At 36.8% G+C, this 23,446-nt stretch overlaps 1 long non-coding RNA gene across 7 annotated transcripts; it reads right to left on the bottom strand.

The window, feature by feature from the left end:
- Nucleotides 1-7,427: 7,427 nt before the first annotated feature.
- On the bottom strand, nt 7,428-13,445 carry LOC149610073 (uncharacterized). Of its 7 annotated transcripts, XR_016376866.1 has the most exons (5): nt 13,080-13,433; nt 12,736-12,992; nt 12,640-12,662; nt 12,388-12,568; nt 7,428-12,317 (listed from the first exon to the last, which is right to left on the bottom strand). It is a non-coding gene; the product is annotated as an uncharacterized LOC149610073 (long non-coding RNA). The 7 variants fall into 7 exon arrangements; XR_016376870.1 differs by having other exon boundaries at nt 7,428-12,334; nt 12,736-13,445; XR_016376871.1 differs by having other exon boundaries at nt 12,725-13,444.
- Nucleotides 13,446-23,446: the final 10,001 nt, after the last annotated feature.

Raw genomic sequence — 23,446 nt, forward strand, 5'->3', positions numbered from 1 at the left:
TGCAGGTACCCCTCATATCCTCCTGACTCCATAATAATACTGTTACATACACCATCTTAAACAAACTGACGTAAAAGCGTTGCTGCTGGTTCAGTTCATATATCTCTATGATTTTCTAGAGTGATATCTTTGTAAACTTAAGATGATGTCAACTTGGTTTACGAGATGAAATATGAACTGAACTGAACTAAACCAATGTCATCAGCGTCGTAGTCTTAAGGTTTAGGTTTGCTTATGGTTTCAGGTAGGTTTACATACACTTTTATACTGAGAGTAAAGAAAAAAAAACTACAGTTTAAAAACCTCCAAACGATTGTAATCTAAAATAAAAAAAAAAAATAAATAAAAAAAGTGGATGTCCTTGAATATTTCAAGTGAGAACTGTTGAAGTACAGAAAATTTTTATTATATAAATTTTATGCGTGGCGCTTTGTGTTAAAAGACGCTAGGGCCCACATTATGGAATTCATTTATAAAACAGCAGTTATTTTTTTTTCTCTGAAGGAATAGATATGCTTAAGAAATAGATTATTAATTTAATTTATACTTTTTTTAATCAAGGTGAAAAATCTATATTGATGTAGCTCGGAGGAGACCTAGAGATTGACAAGTTTTTCTTATTTTATTAATTACTTTCCATTAAATTTTATAAATGAAATTTATTATTTTAAAACTATTATTGTATTTAAAATTTCTCGATATTGAAGAAGTATCCAGGACTTATTTTGAAGAATTATCTCCAATTTTGAAATAATATTGACGATTTAAAAAATTCAGGAATATGGTTTAATTAACAAAGAGAAAATAGGCTAATTCAGAAACACTCTGAAACGTTAGAAGAATTGAGCTCCGAGCGAAAAAGAAATCGTTACTTAAAACCCATTTATTTTATTTCCGAATCTTTACCAAATTGAAAAGTGGGCAACCCTGATCTGGCTACGATGAGAAAATTAAAATTGATCAAATCAAAGCCAAAGCCAAAGAGAGAAAGGAAGGAGAGAGTCCAAACAACCAACGCTAAAGAAATAAAAATAAATCAGACTGTACTATAGATTAATCAAGTCAGAGACTCGTGAAGGATTAAAATGGGATGTTTCGCGGTGCACTCGCTTCTCTTTTCGACCGATTTTGGAATAAGGGGAAAATAACAAAAGTAGTTTTCACTTTCAAAGTGGTAAGGCCTATGTTGTTAGAATAAGCGCGGCATCTATCGGAGATATGGAGGAACTATTAAATTACAGTTTTAAAAAGAGTAACCTTTTTAAAGGGATACCGAATTATAAAGTAGTTACATCATTTTCACAAAATTATATTTTCTTTATAACCTTTGCAAAAAAGTATGCTCTTTGACTAAGAAATTTCATGACGCGAGATGTATTGAAAAACCACGTGAGTATTTTCTAAAATAAACCATCATTGTTCACCTCAAATGTCACCAATCAAAATTAAACTTAACATTTTCCAAAAAGAAAAAAAATTAATATATTATTTAGTGAAATATTTCATGAATGTGGTATTCATTTGATTTATTAAAGTAGTAATTTAAAGTGTCAGTGACAATTTTTCCTAAATAATTAAGAAGTAAAAAAAGCCAGGAATATATACAACTTATAGAAATTATTGTGCCCACGCGCATATCTCCCATGTTATTTTGCCAAAATTACGATTTGATATTGAATACGTGACGTTATACTTTTGCCACATACACTTTAAATCAGGTTAAGGGCGTAGCTACTGTTACCTATGATGGGAATTTAAACGATTTGCGCGGAATGATAAAAAATATTGAGGGGTAAAGCAACTTAGCCCGTCTGGGGAGAGAAAAAAATTTAGAAAAAAAAAATACATAAAAATTATTGCAAAGAAACGCGTAGAGCCAGACCTGTTTTGCTTATAATGTAGGGGTTGCCCTTTCAAGATTGAATAAAAACTTTTTTATCTAAAATACCTTTCGTATTAATTTGCCACGAAACCCTCGTGGCTTTCTTAATCAAAAGGGTTAATTAGTTGCGTCACGAGGCTGCCGTTTCACGGTTTAATACGATTAAAAACCCGATATTAACAAAAGAGGTTTAATTATTAAAGTAAAAGTGAAACGCTCACGGTATTTGGCCTAATTTCTTTCAAATAAATTGAGCTTGAAACAGAAGTCAAATTAATAAGGCGTTTTTATGTCCAGATTATCAAATGATTTGAGTGATAGCAAGTTGCTTAAAAGTACGCAATAATAAATACCCAGAACGCTTTAAATTTTTGTTAATCACGTATTCATAGTAACTCTTCTTATCAGTTTGTTAATTAAATTTAATGGTAAACGCAAAAAACTTTCAAAAGTTCCTCTTCGAACAAATGCGTAAATAATAATTATAATCAAATCAAATTCGCATCAATTGACTAATAAATTTAACAACAACCTCCTTAATGCCTAACATGCCTCGCGGTAGAGGCCTAAAAACGAGGAATTATCTATTATTTTATATTATCGTAAACACGCATACGTTTACTTGTTACAAACAATATCCACTTATAATTGCGGGTTGTAAATATATCTTCATAAAGGATATCCTCTACCGATATTTCTTTAATTATTAAACTTTCCCCTGAAATTTTTTGTCCAATACAGAGAGAGCGAGAGAAGATAAAGATTTGTTGTTGTACATAGGAGGAGAAGGGAGCTAGGAATCGAATTTCGAAGCCCCTAGGCAGAGAGCATTCTTCGCTCGAGTGATCTTGACAACTATCAAAGTTATCAAAAATACATCTTGTAAAAACCTTTAAAGAAACAATAGTTTCGGGCGAGTGTGGGAACCCACGTTCAAGCTGGAGGAAATTTTATTCTTAAGAGTTTCCGGTAACTTTATAGGTATACAGTTAAATTTAAAAAATTGCATTCTATTTAACAATCTAAGATTTATAGTTAAAATTTATGTTAATATTATTATTAAAGAGAGGGCAACAATCCTCATCCTGTTAATGGTTGCTGTATACATTTATAAAGTTAGACGTAATTTGGCAGGATTTGAAAGTCTTTTGTATATTAAATTTATCAGCTTTAGAAAACATAATCTAAAACTTTTGCCTGCCATACCAAAGAGAGTATAAAAATGGAGTAGAATCTAATATAGCTTTGGCGAGAAAATAAGCCGGTTTGATGTAAATAAGAGGGAAAGACACGGGGGCAAAACTTTTGCCTTCCATCTCGCTTTACAGCGCGTGCGCTCTAGAAGTAGTTCTCGTTTTTTTCTTTTTAAATATTTGTTAAATACATTTTTCCCCTAATATCTGGTTCACCACATCTCAACCAATCAGAATAATTGTTCTTCAAAGCCAGAACTTTACAGTTCAGCTTTCTACTCCTCTTTTTTTTCACACTCTTAGGTCACCCCAAATATTTTCTATCCTCCTTAACATCTCTTTACATAATTAATTACAGGAGAAAAATCTATATTAAATCATTGTCTATATTAAACCAGATATATTTTCAGATAAAAAAAAATTAATTAAATAAAAATTTAAACCAAAGGTTAAAAAAAATTAAAGATAAGACAGATTTTCGTGAATAACATGGGTCTACCACGGGTACCTGGGTACCCTCACAGAGGCATGTCAGAATATTTTTTTTAATATATAATTTAATTCTACAACGTCTGTTAAACTAAATTTACAAAAAAATTGCCCAGAGGCTCCCCATACCAGTTTGCCGGATGGGGGTAGAGATTGAAAGAAAGAAAGAAAAATCCCCGTTATTAAATATTGCGGGAATAATTCTCTTTTACCTTTGCTGATCTACCTGGCCCACTATTTTTTTGGTCGATCTTTTACAACACGTGCTACTCATTTTTTCCCGCTAAAAATTTGCGAGCGGCAGCTGCCCATGATGTTCGAACAAAAGCAAAAAGTCCAAAAAATGAAAAAAAAAAAAAAAAAGTTTCTCCAAATTACATTTAACAGATATTTTTTTTTTAATTTATCCTTCAAAAACTGAGCTTCGAAGTTTTCTCCCTCGGTTTTTAACGGTACAACTTTTTTAATTGTTTTTTGGTTTTATTATATTAAAAAAAATAAAAAAATAAAAACCATTATAAGGAAATTTTTCACGTCAATTTTACATTAAATTTTATTTACGTCAGGACTGGGGGGAAAATATGGAGATGAATAAAGCGTGGTTGTGGTTATTTATTTGACTTGATACGGTTAGGTAACTCATACTTAGGTGTAATTTAAAACGTGTAGTTCGCATTTTGTTAGGTAACTATTAGTAGAACTTTGATAAAAAATGACAAAAGCGATTGGTAACAACAGTTTGTTTTGTAAAAGCATTTCCTAACCATTTCTTTAAGGAACTCTGCATCATAAAGGTATCTTAACCTACCCCCCCCCCCACCTCTTGCCGCCGTCTTATCTATTTCGGATGTTATAAATTAAAATAAAATTTAAACAGATGTTTAGTCGATAGATTAAAAAATCTTATTATACTGAAGAGAACTTTAAAAAGGAATATATATTTTTGCTTGAAAAAAAAGGAGAAGAAGAAAATAAAGAAAGATTTATCTGAAAACAGTGTTTAAGCGGATGTCGTCGAGTGTCCGATAAGGCAAATCTCTCCCATTTATAGGGGTCCAAATTCAGATTCTTAAAAAATATTACTACTACACAATATGTATTTTCATTTTGTTGATAAATACATTGTTAAGTCTTAAGTTCATTATAGGTTGTTAAGTGGTTAAAGTTTAACGACGTCTGAAATCACCACTCCACTCATTTCATTGCGAAATGAACTTAAGCAATAATGAGGAGATGTTGAAATGCAGCCTGTTTAGCGATAGGACTAAATATAAAATGCGTATATATTTAAATTGTTTACGCAGTTTCTTTAAGTAACTATTCTTTTATGAGTTTTACATTGAATCTTAACTATACGTAGTTTTCACTCTTTTTTCAAAGCCAGCCTTAATTTCATGAAGTGATTGCAGTGTTGTCAGACATTCTATGAACTAAGTTAATCAAGTACCGATTCATACTGAACCACTATAATCTAAATCTCTCGACTCTTCTCGAGTCACCTATGGTCTTTAAACACAATTGAAAGGTCAAACATCCGATCATGTTTTTCAATCTTAAACTATATTCGTTTTAACATTGGTTTTTACACTACAATACGCGATAGCTCCTTATATACCATATGGTACTGTACATTTAACTATGGCAATGACCTTTGCCCACGTGTCACAGAATCTCTTTCGTTGCTTTCATATTTGCCCACGTATCGCCATCTACGTCTGTCGACCTTCCATTAACATCAATTAACCTTGTTAAGATACTTATTCACCCACCAACTAGTAACAAAAATAAGCCAATATTTCTTTGGCATACCGTCAACCTAATATGGCGTAATGATTTTACCAAATAACCCATAAAAGTCCCGAGAACGTTGAAAGAATTGAGTTGTAGCGTGGTGCTCTTACATTTTTCTTGCCCCCTCCCACCACCATTCCAGGTACTCAGACATTGCCGGCCATATTGGCATGCATGATTTGACCTCATTGAACCCTAAAATGGTTGGTAATTCTATGGAACGCCGTTTCGGCCAAAATTATAGCTGGTTGTTGTCTAGATGGCTGGATGTGGCCTAGATAGCGGGTTGTGGCCTACATGGCAGGTTGTAGTCTACATGGCGGGTTGTGGTCTAGATGGACTTAGAAATTTTTCTCTCTACCGAAATTTTGGTTCTTCACTGAGACTTAAGAAGCGTTCCACAGCCCCAGTTATTATATTTTCCGATGTATATGAATTGAATACTCTTACTTTAAATAACATTTGTGGAAATTTGTGACATTTCTTTATTCAAATTTTAATGGTCAAAATCTAAATGAATTTTCTGTATAATTTAAAGTAATGACTTCACGCCGAGGGGTCGGACAAATGGCGATTTTGTATGCTGGATTTTGAATATTTGAGAAATTTTTATATTTTAAAGCTATGGTTTTTGGAGGGAATTAAATTTTTCTCTCTACAGATTATTTAGTTCTTCAGAGAGACTTAAGAGACATTCCCGAGGGGCGTTCCACAGCCCCTGTTATTATATTCTCCGATGTATATTAATTGAATAATCTTACTTTAAATAACATATTTGGAAATTTGTGACATTTCTTGGTTCAAATTTTAATCGTAAAAATCTAAATTAATTTTCAGTATAATTTAAGTAATGACTTCACGCCGAGGGGTCGGACAAATGGCGTTTTTGTGTGCTGGATTTTGAATATATGATTTTGATATTTTAACGCTATTCTTTTGGAGGGAATTTTAGATTTCACTGTTAATTTTCTCATGGAAAATATTTAGGGATTTTGGGTTTTCGACAAAAATGTATGAGATTTTGAAAAGTGTCCAACCCCCTCCGCTTGACGCGGTAATATTGCATACAAAACCAGTTTATCAAGCATAATTAATGATTTCATACATTTATTTATTGATTTATTGAAACTGAAAAAAAATCCTACAATGAACGCCGCTTCAGTCTGAAGTATAACATTTTTCAAAGAGAAAAAACTAAGTCCATCTAGACCACAACCCGCCATCTAGACCACAACCCGTCATCTAGATCACAACCCGTCATCTAGACCACAACCCGTCATCTAGACCACAACCCGTCATCTAGACCACAACCCGTCATCTAGACCACAACCCGTCATCTAGACCACAACCCGTCATCTAGACCACAACCCGTCATCTAGACCACAACCAGTCATCTAGAACACAACCCGTCATCTAGAACACAACCCGCCATCTAGATCAGAACCCGCCATCTAGACCAGAACCCGTCATCTAGACCACAACCCGTCATCTAGACCACAACCCGTCATCTAGACCACAACCCGTCATCTAGACCACAACCCGTCATCTAGACCACAACCCGTCATCTAGACCACAACCCGTCATCTAGATCACAACCCGTCATCTAGACCACAACCCGTCATCTAGACCACAACCCGCCATCTAGACCACAACCCGCCATCTAGACCACAACCCGTCATCTAGACCACAACCCGTCATCTAGACCACAACCCGTCATCTAGACCACAACCCGTCATCTAGACCACAACCCGCCATCTAGACCACAACCCGTCATAAACATAAGTCTATAATATTCGTATAGGTCTGTTAGATTCGCTTATGTCTCTAAGATTCCCATAAGCCTATAACATTCGCAAAAGAGGTGCAACAATTCTCTACTTAATTAGAACATTTTAATAAGGAACGAACAATACAAAAATCACTTAGTGTAAAGCGATTCCATTTGAATTATTTTAAAAATGGCATCGAGCATGGGCCAAGTATAGTAAGAGGACTAGGCAGGGTCGCGAAAAGGCGTCCAACGGAAAAAACGGCCACTAGTAGCGCGATCTATCCTCTCAATTTATCGGAAACCGGAACTTCGTCACTCTTTGGGGTCAAATCACGTGGCTCAAAAATCCGGAAAACATAATTCCAAATTCAGCGAATGCCTAATAACAGCTAATAGCAGCTGAGCCTAAATTTAGCCAGCCAATCCGCCCATTGTTTGCATAGCAAAGGCTTGGTTTTTATGTACGGTTTATGAAAGTAGCGACTAAAACATTACAGTTAGGTAAAGCGCAGAGCTTATTTTTAAGCATCTTGAAAAATTAAAATACTTAACTTTATCCTTTGCTGTACCGTTTAACTATTCTTGGCCTAAGGTTTGGGTTTCAACAAGATAAATTCGGAAAACCGCCATTTTTAAAGGGCAATACTCCGAAATACGGCCAACCGAGATCGCGCAAAGTTGGCCGTAGCCGGAAATGCTTGACCCCAACTCCGGTTTCTCCCCTATTTTAACCCCCGCTGATACGGGAAGGCTGTTTTTTTAGAAATACGAAATCGTTTGCGCGTAGAAGCTTGGGACTGCCTAGTCCTCTTACTATTCTTGGCCCATGCATCGAGAAAGGAACATAAAGCTACTAAGAGGATGTTCACTCCAGTTTTTATTTAAAGAGAAGACCATCAGATAATTTATTGCGCACTATTATATTATGATCCCACTGCAGCTTTTTGGTATTGTTGATATTGTAGAGCAATATATCTACATATTGTAGAATGTTTCCATTTAGCTTTAGTTTTGATACGGAATTAGTAAAATCATCTTTTTATAATTGAAATTGAGTTTTTTTCGAAAGTGCCCTTGGTCGATAAAATCAAAGTTATGATGATTTCAAGTTGAATAGTAAATTTCAGTCAAGAATCTAAACTATTGCGATTAATTAACAATTTCATAACAGTTTAATAGAATTTAGACCGGAATTTGAAAAATCGCGTCAAAATAAAGTAAAAAGGGAAATTTCAGACTTGAAGCATAACGGATACAGTACTTTCTAAGAATTTGCGAAGCTGGCTAATTTTTCTGTATTTTTAGTCACCTCGTACATCTAACGATGGGGTATTTACTATTAGTTTGGCTTGGTCTGAAAAAGTAGCGTTCGTCTTTTTAAAGGGAGAGTGAAAAAGAGATTTTTGATTTTCAAAGGGTGGGCAGTATGATTTGTCTATAACAGTCCAATGTGAATGTACAACGCACATGGTAATGAACGCACTTAGAGTGGAAAGGGATAAATTATGTTAAGGCGATATTTTTCATTAATTGGTGACTTTAAAGGGGAAAGGCTTATGATCTATCTCTAACAGTGCAATGCAGAAGCACTGTGAAAATATTAATGAACAAACAGTAATATCTGTAGTCTTTTATGAACACAAATTTATCATATTGCCTTACCTAAAACGAGAAATTTCATTCTCTCGATAAAATTTCTCATACTTTAAGCCGTGACTTTTCTAAGAATCCGAACTTTCAATACAATCATGAGTTAATAATATGTTAGCTCCCTATAAGTTACTCAGGCAATTCTTTTTTATACTCTAGCGTTTTCTCCCGCGCCGCCGGCTTCCCAATTATATGCGACGCTCTGCGGCCGCCACGGGAACGAAAATCTTATTTACTCTTCTTTCCGGTTTTTCTCCGGAAGCGCGTGTAGTGGAAGCTAGCCAATGATATCGGAGCTATTTAAGCAGCCGAATATTTCCCTCAGTAGCCTCGGTTAAGAAAACAGTTAAGAGATTTGGATTTAGCTGTTGTATGATTTTCTCGTTTCAAGTCACAATAACAACTCTTATCTTTAGCATTCTTTATCAATATCGGCAAATTGCATTGAGTTCCTGCATTTTTTGTCTCAGTACTGACACAAACGTCATGATTTAATGTTAAATTGTTAAAACATAAACATTCACTATTAAAACACTCCCTTGGTGAAAAAGCAGCCGACGACTCGAGGTCGAGGAGCCGTGCGAGCGGGATTTTTTTTTTCGACAAGAGAGAGACCAACATTCGGATTTTTTCCCGCGCAGGCGAAATGAGAAGAAATCGCTGGATACATTACGCCTATGGAGCCTGAGTAACTTATAGGGAGCTAACATATTATTAACTCATGATACAATTAATAAAAAAATGTCTTCGTGGACAAAGACTTGAAAAAGTAAATGATAAGAAAACAAAATGGAATGACCGAAGTAACAGATATTAAACTTTTTCTTTAAAGACATGATTATAAAACATCAATTATTTGAAAAAAAAATACTTGTCTTCGTTTTTTTCACCAAAATTACATTTGCATTGTTTTCGAAAGACAGATTATTCATTCTATATATCCTTTGTGGTATTAACAGTTTTCGAATGAAAAGGCTTGGAATAAATATCCGAGTATTGATATGGATTATTTTTAAAGGTTTCTCTTTTCGAAATATAAGGCAAAACGTTGTTAAAAACGACTAAATTCAACCGAAGGAAGAAATTTTATCTTTCATCATGATTGACATTTTAAACGTCGTTTTAGGGTGCTTTGGTTTTGCGCCTGCATTTATACGACCACGATTCAATTTGGGTCCCATTTTTTTGGGTCGATGATTTAAAATGTTTTATAAATGAATCATTAAAATATGGATAAAAGACATTATTAACAAAAAACCTTTGGTATGTTATTGAGTGCGTGAGAACTGTTTTAAAAGTTGTGATTGAATTAGTTTGATTTGACTTCAACTCGCTATGAGGAACAAATTGTAGAGCAAACGTATAACACGAAACACGTCAATGGACACCGACAAATGGTGGGCTGCGTATTTATTTCACTATTGGGCTTAGTTTCCAGTATTAAAACGCATTGTAGTTCAAATTAAAAGCTGCAATCCTTTTAAATGTCACTAAAGAGGAACAATTTCTATCATTGTCTACACTGGAAATCTAGCTGTAAATATAAACGATGTCGCATGTTTCTGTTATATAGTAAATCTTTGACACGAACCATTTTGAAAAGAATGAAAAATTTAACGATACAAAATTTTTGGGCAAATGTAATATTGGTGAAAAAAACGAAGATAAGTATTTTTTTTTCAAATAATTGATGTTTTATAATCATGTCTTTAAAGAAAAAGTTTAATATCTGTTACTTCGGTCATTCCATTTTGTTTTCTTATCATTTACTTTTTCAAGTCTTTGTCCACGAAGACATTTTTTTATTAATATCTGTTCCTTCAGTCTTCATTTTAATTAAGATTGTTAAGAAACTGTTGCATTTTTAAAATCTGCACTAAGCACAAACATAAATATAGGGGAGCGTAAGCATAAGGGACCTAATATTGCTAGTTAGTTACTAATGCTTTCAGGTACCAGTTAATCAGTTATCACCAATGAGATTAATTTATCACTGAAAACATCAAATTTTCATAATAAAATTATTTTGGCCTTTCCTTATCCCCTGGCTTTGAGTATTAAAATATTTAAAATAACTCTGAGGATTATCTAGAATCATTTCTACTGATATTTCAAATTCGGAAGAATCAGAGTCATCGTTTTGAGTCTTTCAGATGACTGGCTTGGACTTATGTTGCTGGTATTTGGTTTTCGTTGTAGCAGTGTAACTAGGGATAAGGGAATTGAGATGGATTGTAAATGATGATGGGCGACCTACGGCACCGTATCTCTCCCAATGTACCTCGCGCACGCCCCTACCCTTCGGTAGGCGATTGCTAAGTGCTGCCGCGTAGCGCCATTTTATTTGTAAGAGAGCTAGCTTCTAATTTTAAGATAGAGGGGGCGCCCTTTACAATTTCATCCAGTACGTGTACGACCCTATCTAACCGCTGAGGATGCTGGGAGGACTACGGTGCCGTAGGTGGGGGTACACAGGCAACGCTATAGGTATGGGGGTTTCCAACACAAGGTGTAACCAAAGAGAATATAGGGAAGGAGTGGAAAGAGGGGAAAATCTTGTTGCTCTTTTCTACCGCGCATCTTCAATGCGCAGTACCGAGGCATTTCTGTTTGAGACATTTAACGGTATCGTAGGTGGCGCGACTGAGCCGGAAACTCCCTCGTACCACTAGTATAATTTAGGGGCAACAATGTAATTTAGCCTTGTGGAGCAGGGGATCTTCAACTCCTCCCCTATATTCTCTTTGGTGTAACTGAGACAAAGTTTCTTCCTGCAAGCATAGCCCACTCGATCCGCGCTCATGGACGCAAGCTGCTCGCGCTATATAATAATATTTGACCACGTCGTCTGCTAAACTTAGGAATTGGACAATTAAACTTTTTGAGTTAATGTCTGGACTCTGGTTACCCTAGCATTTTCTTAGTGGTCCCGTGGTTTTATTTTTAAACTGGTCATATGCCCTGTATCATTATTGTGTAAGAGACAGCCTGGCAGCCCCGTATTTGTTTACCCTGCCCATAGCCCACTAGATCACGCGTAACACTACGCAAGATGCAGAGCAGCGTCCGTGAGCATGGATCGAGTGGGCTATGCCCTGCCTGGCCAAGTCAGCTGACTTAGGTGAAATATTTATTACTTCTATGCGACTTAATTCTACACATTCTTGAACGAATCATCTTGTGAAAATTTTATAAGACAGGCTTCTGGCGCTGGGTTTTTTCTGAGCCAAGTTTGCTTTTTAAATTTAAAAAAAATTAATTTCAACCGTTTTTCCTCTCTAATGATAGTGTGTTACATATTTATCCAAAATTTATTTTAATTAACACACTGTACATCCGTTTAATTTGTAATTTCGCGCTTGGAAGAGGCTGAATTAAAAATATTGATTTGATGACAGGAATTAGTGATAGTGTGATTGAATCTATCATTTATTTTGCCAGCAAAAAACGTATCTTCGTAGCGGTAACCCTTGTCTAGAAACCAGGGAAAGAACCCTTCTGCGTAGTTTGAATTAATCTACTTTACACATCAAAAATGTATCTAATTTAAACAAAAACCTTTATTCTAAATTATAGCGGTTATAAATAGTAATTAAAAACGTAACTGTTACCTAATAAAAATGATTGCAAGAGCCGGGATAAAAAACTGGTTTGTCAGCAGGGTTTAGTGATCGTGTGATTTAATCTATCATTTATTTTACCACTAATTTAAACAAACAAAATGATCTGCGCAGTGGTTACCGTTGACCGCATGCACCAGATATAATCTCTGTAGCGTTTATCGTTGGTAATCTGGTCATTGTTTATTGTTTTCTTAGGCAACGTTAGAATGAGCGCAAAATAATTAATAATTCAATTGTTACCTAGTACAAATGATTGGAAGGACCTGAATTAAAAATATTGGTTGATTTGGTGACAGGGTTTAGTGATAGTGTGATTGAATCTAACATTTATTTTACCAGTAAAAAACGTATCTTCGTAGCGGTAACCGTTGCCTGACGGCACCAATCGAGAAACCAGGGAACGAACCCTTGTGCGTAGTTTGCATTGATCTACTTTAAACAACAAAAATTGATTTAATTTAAACAAATTACCTAATTAGCGGCTATCGTTGGCCAATGGCACCAGGTGAAACACCTTAAAACGAACGCAACACGGCCAATTGGTCTCTAGTCTACAATAGTACAATCAGCCTGTCTTGAACTTTAGACCGAGGCTTAGTGAAATCAGTGAATTTAAAAATTATCGGCTAAATCTTAACTTTAAATTCTTTTGTATTAAATTATAATGAAGTTTAACTTACGAGAATAAAATAAAATTGGGACTAATTAACCCCTTCTTTTAGATGAAAAGTGAAAAAAATTCGCCTTAAGCTCGCCCATAAACAGAGCGGACGACGCATTTAGTAAACAAAAAACTTCGCTCTATTAGCGGTAAAACAGCGTAAGTCCAACAGTACGTTTCTCTATGATTTTAGCTAGGATTATACCACGTAAGTCCAACAGAATAAAAGGTCGTAAGTTTAAGTATGTGCTTAAAAGTACAAAAAGTAATACTTAATATTAATTGTTTTCAATAAAACTTCGAAAGGCACCAGTTTAATGTTCAACCTTTCATTTAAAACCATTTTCAGACCTATCGAATAAAAAGTCTTCAAAAAATGGTCGAGACCATTTGGCTATCACAGCAAACATTTCCCATGTTATTCCTATGGAAAATTTCCCTTTTTTTGCCAAAATGTCTGAATTTTTTTATGGAAATGAAAACCACCCTTAGCAACTTTATTTTCTATAATAAAAACTAATGGAGGGATCTCTTTGAAATTTTAACCACATATTAAGGGTCCGAATTTTAGTTCAGTAGAAATTTTTCAAATCAGTAACCATGATAGGAAAAAAGTTACATCGAATCAAAAAACCACCCTTATACATTAAACGCAGTATGAGGTCTTATCTAAGAGAGCAACCGCTCTCTCAGAATATAAAGTTCGGGGTTTACACAAAGAAAGAACTCAAGTTGGGTGTTTTACCGAATTCTTTCTCTTTCAAACGCTTCTGGACATAAGTTCATGTTAAAAATTTATAAAAGATGCCATAAGTGTGCATCGGCATAAGTCTATGTTGTAAACTCATCGAGGGGATTATCACTAAAACTATCTGTTCTTCGATATTACAATTACAGCGTAAGTAAATTTAAACGAGTAATAATTTTATCACTGTTTAGGGTAGGGCATCGAGGGGCTATTCACTCTGATTTAATGCACTGTAAATGATTTAAGCATTGTAAAAGATAGCGCTGTTCACTCATTAGGGTAAGGTATAGAGGGATTATCCACTCATTAGGGTAGGGTATAGAGGGGCTATTCACTCATAAGGTAGGATATAGAAGGGCTATTCACTCATTAGGGTAAGGTATATAGAGGTTATCCACTCATTAGGGTAGGGTATAGAAGGGCTATTCACTCATTAGGGTAGGGTATAGAGGGGCTATTCACTAAAATTTTCTCTACTACTGTTAAGTACGGTACTATGTGTCTACTATTACGAGCCCTTGGGTCGTCTAGTTTAGTCTATCTTGTGCTCCTCAGCCATGACACTAGCCAAATCGGGATCAGTAATTCACGTGGGGTTTATCACTCTCATAATCCCTGCACACCGATTACGGATTGAATAATCATTTTAGCCGTCTTTAGACGTTATAAGACTGGGATAAACAATAACCATAATTATAGGGCCCTTTCACCGTGGACCCTTATGGATGAGCCTTGGACTATAGTCGGCTAACCAATAATCTTTAGCCTAATGGCATTCAGAGATAATATTGATTCGAAAAAAATTGGAACACTAGACTTCAAAGAGCAAAATGAAGAAAATCTAATCTATGTTCTAATTAAGTAGAGAATTGTTGCACCTTTTATGCGAATGTTACAGGCTTATGGGAGTCTTAGAGACATAAGCGAATCTAACAGACCTATACGAATATTATAGACTTATGTTTATGACGGGTTGTGGTCTAGATGGCGGGTTATGGTCTAGATGACGGGTTATGGTCTAGATGACGGGTTGTGGTCTAGATGACGGGTTGTGGTCTAGATGACGGGTTGTGGTCTAGATGACGGGTTGTGGTCTAGATGACGGGTTGTGGTCTAGATGGCGGGTTGTGGTCTAGATGACGGGTTGTGGTCTAGATGGCGGGTTGTGGTCTAGGTGGCGGGTTGTGGTCTAGATGGCGGGTTGTGGTCTAGATGACGGGTTGTGGTCTAGATGGCGGGTTGTGGTCTAGATGGCGGGTTGTGGTCTAGATGGCGGGTTGTGTTCTAGATGGCGGGTTGTGGTCTAGATGGCGGGTTGTGGTCTAGATGACGGGTTGTGGTCTAGATGACGGGTTGTGGTCTAGATGACGGGTTGTGGTCTAGATGACGGGTTGTGGTCTAGATGACGGGTTGTGGTCTAGATGGCGGGTTGTGGTCTAGATGGCGGGTTGTGGTCTAGATGGCGGGTTGTGGACTAGATGGCGGGTTGTGGTCTAGATGACGGGTTGTGGTCTAGATGGACTTAGTTTTTTCTCTTTGAAAAATGTTATACTTCAGACTGAAGCGGCGTTCATTGTAGGATTTTTTTTTCAGTTTCAATAAATCAATAAATAAATGTATGAAATCATTAATTATGCTTGATAAACTGGTTTTGTATGCAATATTACCGCGTCAAGCGGAGGGGGTTGGACACTTTTCAAAATCTCATACATTTTTGTCGAAAACCCAAAATCCCTAAATATTTTCCATGAAAAAATTAACAGTGAAATCTAAAATTCCCTCCAAAAGAATAGCGTTAAAATATCAAAATCATATATTCAAAATCCAGCATACAAAAACGCCATTTGTCCGACCCCTCGGCGTGAAGTCATTACTTTAAATTATACAGAAAATTCATTTAGATTTTGACCATTAAAATTTGAATAAAGAAATGTCACAAATTTCCAAATATGTTATTTAAAGTAAGAGTATTCAATTCATATACATCGGAAAATATAATAACTGGGGCTGTGGAACGCTTCTTAAGTCTCAGTGAAGAACCAAAATTTCGGTAGAGAGAAAAATTTCTAAGTCCATCTAGACCACAACCTACCATCTAGACCACAACCCGCCATGTAGACTACAACCTGCCATGTAGGCCACAACCCGCTATAATTTTGGCCGAAACGGCGTTCCATATAATTCACACGTTCTCGGGTCTTTCGCTAGTATATTTCATGGATATACACACACTATAAACTCAAACAGTCACTCAAAAACACAAACTTTATTACTAATGTCCAACAAGGGTCCGGGAAAATAAACTGCTTATTTTTAACTTAACCCTAAATAGGATTCGTAATATAGACTAATACCGGAAGGCCAAAATATCGCCACCACCAACCACCCCATTCATATTTGGTAGTTAGGGTTTTGACGAAAGATACAGAGATTGAGTGAGAGAGAGAGAGGGTTTCCTAATATTCAAATGAGGCATTATTAGGTCTATAGGGCTACATTATACGAGGCGTATAATGGCTAGCACGATACTCTCTCTTCCCCTATAGGCCTACACTATACATATTTATAGGGCAAATTTTTGATATTTAAACAGCGGGTGAGGAAGTGGTCCGTTGAAGCTGGGAGGATATTTAACTGGGGGGGGGGTGGTTAAAAAGCGTGGGTCCGCGTTCCATTCAAAAAGGTTTTAAGCCTATTCGCCCTATATCGCGGGGTACCATGAAGTAGGAAGGGATCTCGAAAAAAGGGCAGGTGGCACACAAAAACGATCCCTTATGGTCGCGCCAAAGCCTTCCGGAAAGGACAACGTCAATTTCGGGGGTGGGAAAAATAAAAACGGTTTTTCTTCCTGCATGCTGCATGGGGTACCGGTTAGGCCTACCAACCGACGACGACGACGAGTCAACGACGCGCGTCAATGACTCGCGCCGCGTCAAAACCGACCATTCAGGATTTTCATGGCCCGGGTGCCGTTGTCGAATAGACAGACTTAGGCCTATTTCAACGCCAGTATCTCTCTCTCCCCCATAACTAAGGGACATTATGGAATTGAATAGAAGAGAAAGAATTCAATGCTTATAAAAAGGATCTAGATTTTTCCCGCGTAAAACGTTGGTTGCATACTCAGTGTCAATGAAGGGACGGGTTCCCGCCCGCCTGATGCATGCCTCAAGCTCTATTTAGGGTGCCTGAATATTTGGAATTTGATGGGCCTATAAACTAAATTAAAAATGTCATCTGTTCTGTCGCGTTTGATACTCTTTGTGAGGATTCAGCTTTCAGGCTAAATTTGGATGGACGTAGTAATGATTAAAAAGGGGTTAATCTATATTTTCAACCTTTAGCTTCAGGCAGACATACGTTGAGAACAATCGTGCAGCAGCTGATTTGTCTGTTCCTTCCGTTTATACCAACTTCCCCTCAGATACTCCCACTTTTAATAACTTTCCCAGTTGCTAATTTGCTATTTACTAGACGTCAAATTCTACGTCAATCTGGTTATTATTTTTTTTTTCATCTCTTTTGAATATTTTTTAGTTCTAAACGACAACTTAATGAAGTATTGAACTCCAGATGTATTAAAGAAGTATTCATTCATTCATTCATTTTAGTTTTAAATGTAGATAATGAAGATTCAAAACGCATAATCACACACTTTGTGATTCTTAAACCGCATGACGTATTTCATAACATAATTACCTTATTATAACCCACTTTATTTTCGAATATACCGATCAATTAGATCCATGAATGAAAATTTAATATTAAAAATATTATTAGTGTTAGAATAAAAATAGTAGACGAAATTTTCCTATAAAGCACATGCGAGCAAAATACGGTTTGAGTGAGCTATACTCCAAGAAACGTCAAAGAATTCTTGCACACTGATTGACGCAAAGAGAGAGAGAGAGGGAGAGAGAGAGAGAGAACTGATTTGCATTTTCTACTTTATCTATATTGAAAATTTCAAAGTATTTCGTCAAAAACTATGTCAGATATGGCGTAAGAAGTATTTTTCTACAACTCGGTCAAAAATACGAAGAAACAAAGTGTAAGGGGAAAAAATTAAGACGCCTGAATGAAATTAAAAATAAATCGTGAATCGATAATTTGTTAAGTAAAGGGATAAGTTTGTATAAAAAATAATACGTTGGCGGCGTAAAATTGGGCGATTTACATCGGATAGAGGGAGCGTGAAAGACGTCAAGTCACCGATATCACGAGTCTGTGGATCAATTACTGCGTTTTGTTATTGGCAATTCGCCTAGCTGCTCTCTCGGATCGAGTTGAATCAACCTCAGTGTAGTACAAGGTTTTTATCTATCTTAATATGGGAATCTTTTAATTCAAACTGAATTAAGAGAAGAAACCGGTTATAGAGAAATATATAATTCACATGTCCCCTGATGTTTTAGTTCTGTTTATAATAATCTTTTTGATCTCTAACATACAAGGTATTAAAATCACTAACGGTAGTAGTGGATATCGCTTATGTGAAGCCCTCGGTGAAGCCTAGCTAGAGTCTAGAGTAATCAGCTTGTTTCGAACCACCTTTAAGGGAATTTTTCTTTTTAACATCGTGCCCAATTATACTGATTTTATGGTCTAATAGGTGTGTTCGAGTCGTGTATGAAAAGGATTATTATTTTATATTTTTAATGTTATAGCCTTGTACCTAACAAAAGTAATTATTTCCAACGTATATAAGCTTAAGTTTGGGTATAGTTGTATCTAATTGCCTTATTATAGAGAAGCTAATTATTGGGACTCAGCTATCATCCTTAATTGGGATATTATAAGTCTGCCATTAAATTTATTACCAGATAATAAAAAACCCTAATTAAGCTTCCAATTCCTTCACTGAATGAATAAAATTAATAACAGTGTATTGAAGAATCTAAAGAATGGTAAATTTTTACTTTTAATTCATTAAAGGTATTTTTTAAACCATTTCTTTTCTTAATTTTATAAAAAGAAATTAACGATTGTAATTTATCCCAGCTGATACTTTTTAAACATAGTTTTCAGACTAGGAGGATTGATTCTATTTACTCCACCAGGAGACGCGACTACTTGACGGACAAAGTGAAGTATACCAAGAAGCTTGGTCTCCTGGTGTAAATGGTATCAATATTCCAAGTCAGAAAACTATGTATAGCATCTTTTTAAATCTATCTTTAAACCAGTGTTATTACAAGCTAAAACAAATTGGTCAATTCAATAGGATATAATTTTTTTTATATCAATAGACGATACTCTACGGGGAGTGCAGTCAATAAACTTTCAGTTCGAAGGGAGATTTACATATACCTTAGTTATATTCCTGCTTCGATCGCGCCTATAGATTTCTATTACAATGTCAGCTAGAACGTGCCATTCGCCCTATCTACGTCTATTAATAATGCAGAAGCCGCCTGTATGTATACGCTACTCATTCTTTCCCCCTCTTACAAAATGTTACAAATGACCCCCGGCTAACAAAACAAACCATATTTCATCCCTCCACCAATTAATCAAAAGTTAAAGACGTAGGTGTTTAAATTGATTAATAAAAAATATTTTAAATTATTCCTTAAGATGTACATACATACTGTACGTTAATCCGGTAAACATCAATACAAATTATTATTGAGAATATTTGACTGGCAAAGGCTTAGCTATATTCCCTAAGACCAACTCTTGTAATTCTCTCTATCTCTCTCGTTCCAAAATTTTACCCTTCTATCTTATCCCCTGGAAGTCGACTCGCTATCTCTACGGCGGTGCTTTAGGGTTGGAACACTTCTAGAGGCGTTTGGCCTATTTTATTCCCAGTAGACCAAATCGAAATTGGTCGATAAGGACTCTTCTCGCGATTAGTAGCAATTGCGGGGAGGCCATTTAAGCAGTCAAACTTGTCAGAATTTCGGGAATGAATCTAGAGGCGTAAGAGTGGCATTCGGGATACAAGAGGTACGCGACAATCCGGTCTAGAAGAGCGCGGAGGACCTCCTAATTCGACCTTTCATCGGTTTTTCATCTAATAATGGAAACGACGTTTGGTCTCCCCGTCAAAATGTCATCATTAAGATAGCCCGGGGGTTTGCGGACACACCCAACGAGGGAGTACAAGTGCCAGAGATATAGTATAAGTTCTGGAAAAGCTCGAGTCCGAAAAGCATCCTCCTCCGAACCAAACAAGACTCGACTCGCCACGCGGAAAGTGACAACATCACGCGGTGGCATCCTGTTGGCCGGAATCGATAACTCCCTTATACCCTAGAGAATCAAACTACACCCAACTCATTCCATGTTGACTATGCAATACACTGGAATCCACTCTCCATCGGAGTACATCTATCGATGAGAAATATCGCAAGAGGAGTGGAAGACACTTTCGTACTAAGAATCGTGAAAGAGTACTCCTGGATCTTCGTTTCTGGCCTAAAATACTAAAGAAGCATTGGGAGAGAACCGTTCCACTTTCGTCTGTACAATTCAAAACACAAATGACTGCGGAATGATGCCAGAAATTATCAGAAAACTCATCAAAGAGAGTTCAATTCCCTAGAACTGTTAATTTAATTTAATTTAAACTTATGGCCTTCTGATGATAGTTTAGGCTTCATGGTATAGCAGAGACGTTTCCTTGTCGGAAAGAAGGAGTGAGAAAGAAGCGATCTATACGGACGGAATCATCCGTGCGATCGCTCCGGGACTTGAGTTCGAAACGTCTATAGCTCCGACTCTTGGGGTGCAAGGAGAATGAGCTAAGCGGTGATAAATTTCTCCTTAATGATATAACTTACGATATTCGAGTGATATCTATAAGGTATAAGAAGGGAGGGAGGGCTAAAAGTATATTGGCAGCGTGTCCCTTGAAGGGTCTTTGGATAAATGCGGAGGATGGGTTTTACGACGCTGCCCATCCTGAAGTCAGGACTAGAAGTTTCTCCTCGTGACAGCTGTTTTTGACGAGAATCTATCGTGATGTTTTAGAAAGTTCTCCTCCCATCACTTCGCCCCGATATTATTCAAAAGCGTCTACCCCCCAGAATTCCGCATCCGGCACGCGAGACCGACGCTGACGTCCAAGTTATTAAAATACAAGTTATGTCGTGGATGAATGATATCGTAGAGGGATTGCGCCTCGACGAATGGCTAAATGGAGCGAGCGTCATATCAGGGAGCCGAAGAAAGGGAGTCGTATAAGCCTCTTCGATGTAACTAAGAGGGAAAGACACGGGGGTAAAACTTTGCCTTCCATCTCGCTTTTTGGCGCCTGCGCTTTAGGCGTTTTCGGACCAGAGATTGTGCAGAGGCGGCTATGGGTCAGCCCCCTTCTAGGTCTTAATACTGAGGGTTGCGTACCCCTTTTTTACATCGAAGAGGCTTACAATGAGAGAAAGGGGGTTAAATTGGTCCTTTCTTGTCTTGCGCCCTCTTTCCAACCCAAAATATACTATTTTCAAAAGAGTATTGTACTGGCTGCGCAACTACAACAACGGACGCTGTTTTTTACTTATGAAGACTCTCACGAGAGAGCACTTCGTAGTGCGAGTTTGCGGGAACTCTGATGCCACGTGATAAGCCATAACCAAGTTTTACAACATTTTCCCTTTCTCTAGTTGTGGTAGTTTAAGAAATACGGTTGTTAGCCCCAAAAAGCGCGTACAATTCCGCTCCTTTTCTACTTCTCCCTTCAGACGCGGTGTTCTTTATTGTGGGTTCCACCATGGTATGATTCGTTCGTCGTAGCTAAGTCTTAAACGTCATGAGTTTTTGGTCAGAATATCTATCGGTTTATGGGCGTTCAGCGTCAAAATTATTTCAATAAGGAAAATGAGGGAAAATATGGAATCGGAATGAGGGGGCAACCGATGGTTATTGGCATGTTTGATTAATTTGATTTCTTCATTTTTTTTATTAGGGCAAAAAGGTGGTGGACGATTCCATCATCGACCAAGTCCAATAGCCTTGAGCTGGAATTTTTTTCTCAACCTTATATAATATAAACGCAACGCCCATATCGTCGACCGAGTCTGGTTTGGTCTGGTACGTAATTTTATAAATTTCTCATCTTTTATGTGTTGGTTTTTCCTTTTTTTTCAAGAACCTTTTCAACACGTTTAAAATATAAACATTGACGCATCAAGAGTTCGTGATACGGCGAACTTTCATCGGTTACTATCAATTTTGGTTTTTTTTATTTTATATAGGTAATTTATGCAAAGTCGAAACGTGCAATAGATATTTAAGATAATTTGTAATTTAAAGGTCATGTAAGTTTTTAACCTCATTATTTTGATAAACTCACTTTTATTTTAATGTCAGTTAAGGAAGACGCGATGTTTCTCAAACGAGTTCCTTCCAAACAAGTTACGCGTCAATATAAACATAAGTTTATAAGACATGTTCCATAAGTATGACACTACCTATACTTAGTAATGCTAGAGATCTATAATGAGAGCTATAGTTCGAGAACGACACGAGAATTGAGTCGGACTACACTGGGTTATGAAGTCCATCTTCCTAATTAGTCTGTACTAAGCCTTTGACAGCGCCTCGCCAGGAATCGCTTTACCTACGTCACTTCATGACAAGCTCCAGTTTGTAACCAGTGACAAACTTATGCCCAACATATCTTACGAACTTATGATATAACTATAAGCATTCATTTTAAATAAACGTTTAAACCATCCGCAAATAGGCCATGAATGACGTAACGTCCAAGAGAAGAGGCACCAATCGAGACTCTACTAAAAGATCATGATTGAAAAATAAAACGCTTTTCCCAATACCAAGCCATAGGTATACCGTAAAAAGTCAGATTTTATTCAATTGGCCGATTTCTATCGAGGGATTTTTTTTATTTTATTTTATCAGGAGGAGAAAGTGACGGAATTAAGAGACGGCGGAGGGGTCCAAGGGGATGGGATCAAGTAGAGGGAATTTTTATCCGGTGATGGGGAAAGGTCTTTATCGGCATTCCTCGGGGCAAGCAGCAAACAACTGCTAGACCGAGTCTGCGATTATAAGTTGTACCTTTTTGAGAGTGAGAGTGAAGGGCGGTGCGTCTATTTCACCTGTCGTCTCGACTTCGTGATATCGGATCCGATGGGCATCAGCTGCTTATCCGCGCGTCACGCTAACCTTTCTAGTTCGAGCTCTTCCACGCAGCAGCATCGAGTTCGGAGCCCCCTTCGACCTTTTCTCTCCGTCCCATTAATACTCGGAAAACTTATTATTCCATCAAAATTATTTTTAAAGCGAAAATTGGTTAATTTTGTAAACATTCTTTCACGAGTCCCTATACTAAAATTAAGCAACCGATGAAAGTATAAAAAAAACCCTCCCTATATAGAATCGAAATAAATTTTTCCCATTTTTTCCGAAGAGGCCCAAGAACTAAGGGTCAGACCGAGTCAGACGTAAATGCAACGTGATGTTGTTAAATTCCGAGAGTTGCAGGTGTTTCCGTTCCCAGAAATGTTTACAATCATAGAACACGCCATGTTCAAACATCTTATTTTGATCGATTTAATAACTAAACATGCCCCGCGTGTGATCAGACATTGAACAAATATAGAATTATTGTACACAATCTGATGGAAAATATTGGGTGATACACGACATTAGAGTGGTACTGAGAAGGGAGT

Source organism: Phalangium opilio, unplaced genomic scaffold (genome assembly GCF_054372755.1).
Source record: "Phalangium opilio isolate 3A_F unplaced genomic scaffold, DU_Popi_V2 ptg000344l_1, whole genome shotgun sequence".
In the NCBI taxonomy this organism is placed as follows: Eukaryota; Metazoa; Arthropoda; class Arachnida; order Opiliones; family Phalangiidae; genus Phalangium; species Phalangium opilio.